The 3263-nt window shown below is 45.0% G+C and overlaps 1 protein-coding gene across 1 annotated transcript in view; it reads right to left on the bottom strand.

Annotated features, from left to right (window-relative positions):
- The window catches only part of Dscam (DS cell adhesion molecule), a 479658-nt gene that overhangs the window by 35466 nt on the left and 440929 nt on the right, over positions 1–3263 (bottom strand). The window lies entirely within an intron of this gene.

Genomic DNA, 3263 nt, shown 5'->3' with positions numbered 1-3263 from the left:
GATCATATTTGGTTGTGACATCTGGATGAACATTTTGAGATTGTATGTACAGAGACATGAACGAGAAAAAGTCTAAGCTAATTTCAATGCTGTTTGAGTTTTCTCTTCTTTGGCTCTGGCTCTCATACTGATGCTGGTCCTTGAGCAATAACATTAAGTTGGTAGCTCCTCAGAGCGAGGCAGTCTGTCCAGTTGGGACACTGGTAAACAAACATGTTCTTTATCTTTTCTCTCTGTGTGCATGTGTGTTGCATGCATAAATGAGTGCATGTGCATGTGTATGTGTTACATACATGCACGTGTCTGTGTGTGTACACACAGAGGCCAGAGGTTGATGACAGGGTATCTTTTACTTCTCACCTTACTTTTTTGAGACAGTCTCTTCACTGAGCCTGGAACTACCACAGCAGTGAGGCTATCTGGCCAGCAAGGCCCTGGTATCTGATTGTCTCCATCCCTTAGCACTGGGGTTATAGAAACCTATGGCTTTTTTGTGTGTGCTGAAAATCCAAATGTGGGCCCTGAAGCTTATACAGTAAGAAGCTTATACAGTAAGCTTGTTATCTGCTGAGCTATTGTCCCAGCACAGATTTTTGTGTTTTGTTTTTGTTTTTGTTTGTTTTGTTTTGTTTTTCTCTTCTTGCTGAAATAAATAAATACACAAAACCAAAAACCCTTACTTTCAGCATGGTAACTTCACTGTGTCTCTTTCCCAGCAAATTCCACCTATTAGAAGTACTTGGAAATATTTTTCCCAATCACCGTTCTTTGGAGGAAAACCAAAATCAACAATATAAAATGGTAGTGGTTGCTAGTTTTACTGTTTTTAACATCAGTTGATAGCCAGTGGGGAAGACCATGATCTATTCCTGTCCAACATGATCTTTCAATGCTGCTACCTGTCTAGCTGCCTCACCAATACTTTCTAAGATCTTGCTCTGGGGCTAGTGGGGAAAGGCTATGTAAGCATGCATTCTGGGTCTCAGGAGAGGCAAAACTCAGATCATTCTTACTCAGCAGAAACCATAGTCCATGGTTTCACATCCTTCAAGCACATGTGTGAGTTATGGATGGGGGAACCTAGAGGACATTGGGACAGATACTAATGGGAAGAAGGGACTGGAAAATCCACATAGCAAAGGGAAAGCATCCCACAATTGCCTGCAGCTTTCTGGGATGCTGGAAAGACCCTACTGGGGGCCTGATTAGCAAAATGGCCCTGGAAAGGGGCAGCTGAGGTAGGCAATGATCACACCTGTCTAAAGAGGCATCACAAAGAGCTCCAGGCAGCTCTCACCATACACACTGTTGCTTATTTATACGGCAGGGCTTTTTTTGCAAGAGCAGCCAGAAAATTGAACTGTATGGGATATTATCTCATTTTAAATGTCAATTAATTCATAGTTTTCAAGCCTGCATTATAAAATTTATTCTGCTGAGTCAGTTAGTCATTATAAGTCAAGTGGCTTTTGCTTCTTCACTTTCTAGATGCTTTATCATATCCGACAAGTCCAGAGGAGCCCAGATACAACATATGGGGCTGCAAAGAATGTCTCTTAGTTGCTAAGTGAACAAATGTGGATTTCCAGATGAGCACGGCCTTGGGGGATTTTATGCAGATTTGTGTAATCTCCTACATAAGTCTGATGTTTTCTGATTAGAACTCCATCCTGAGGTAGATGTTTTGAGGGAACTTGGATTTGTTTGCCTTTCATCCAAGACTCTTACAGCCATCTGTTCATTAGATAAGTTTGTTGATGTGTGAAAAGAACTTCGAATTCAACATGACCCACACAGGCCCTGTGCTCTGATAAATTACAGTTCTCAACCTCAACTCCCCCCCCCAAAAAAAAATCAAAATGTCTATATTCTGCCTCTACTTTCCTATTCTTGACATAGGACATCAACGTTCTTCTGTCACCCAGCATTTCAGAGTTATCCTGGATTCCTGCTATACTAGTGCTTTATTTGGGATACACATAGGCTTAAAACACAGCATCATCAACAATGTTTCTGAGAAACAATCTTGGCACACCAACGGTACCCAGTCTCTTCTGTTGCTAAAGATACTGGCAATTTAGAGAATGAACTCCTTGAGAATGACACTGACAGCTTTCCATGTGTAGATGCCGAGGACACAAAGGGGAAACATCTATTCCTCATCCTCTTCTCCCATGTAAGATGGCAGCCCCATGTCCCCTCTAAGGGGTCCTGATGGTTTTCTTATCTTCTAAATGCTTATCTTCTGGTTTCATCTTTTATTTGGTCATTATATTATTAAACTGCTTTAAGTAAGGATATTGGGCAAGAGGTAACATGTCATGTGATCAACCCACACGTGTACCTGCTCAGTATCACACTGATGTCATTTTTACAGAGTTCAGAGGTTAGAGAGCACAGGGGAACATGTTTGAAGTTAAGGGACTGGGAGGTAGGTGATAGGAATGCAGTCCCGGGACGTGGAAAGGACAGAATCCCTTCTTCATGGCATTGTCTACCCTGAGTATGCTCTCCAGAAGCAGCACATTTGCCTTTGTGGTCTTCCTTGAACTGGGCTAATTCTTTTAGAAGTCTTGGAGGCTGTTTACCTGAACAGGAACAAAATGCAAGTTCCCTGTGGCACCCTTGATGCTGCTTCAGTGGTCCCTGCTTCAGTGGTCCTTGCCTCAGTGATTCCCTGTCTCAGTGGTACCTGTCTCAGTGGTATCTCCTTCAGTGGTCCCTGCCTCCATGGTGCCTGCTTAAGTGGTCCCTGCCTCCATGGTTCCTGCTTCAGTGGTCCCAGCCTCAGTGCTCCCTTCCTCTATGCTCCCTTCTTCTGTGGTCCCTGCTTTAGTGGTCCCAGCCTCAGTGGTCCCTGTCTCAGTGGTCCCAGCCTCAGTGGTCCCTGTCTCAGTGGTCCCAGCCTCAGTGGTCCCTGTCTCAGTGGTCCTAGCCTCAGTGGTCCCTTTCTCCGTGGTCCCTTCCTCTGTGTTCCCTTCCTTGTGGTCCCTGCTTTAGTGGTCACTGGTTCAGTGGTCTCAGCCTTAGTGGTCCCTGTTTCAGTGGTCCTAGCCTCAATGGTCCTTGTCTCAGTGGTCCCTGCCTCAGTGGTCTCTACCTCAGTGGTCTCTGCCTCAGTGGTCTCTGTTACAGTGATCTCAGCCTCAGTGGTCCCTGTTACAGTGATCTCTGCCTCAGTGGTCCCTGTTACAGTGGTCTCAGCCTCAGTGGTCCCTGCCTCAGTGGTCCCTGTTACAGTGGTCTCTGCCTCAGTGGTCCCT

This window comes from Grammomys surdaster, unplaced genomic scaffold (genome assembly GCF_004785775.1).
Source record: "Grammomys surdaster isolate TR1022 unplaced genomic scaffold, NIH_TR_1.0 125925, whole genome shotgun sequence".
In the NCBI taxonomy this organism is placed as follows: Eukaryota; Metazoa; Chordata; class Mammalia; order Rodentia; family Muridae; genus Grammomys; species Grammomys surdaster.
This window is presented reverse-complemented; position numbering and strand designations above follow the sequence as displayed.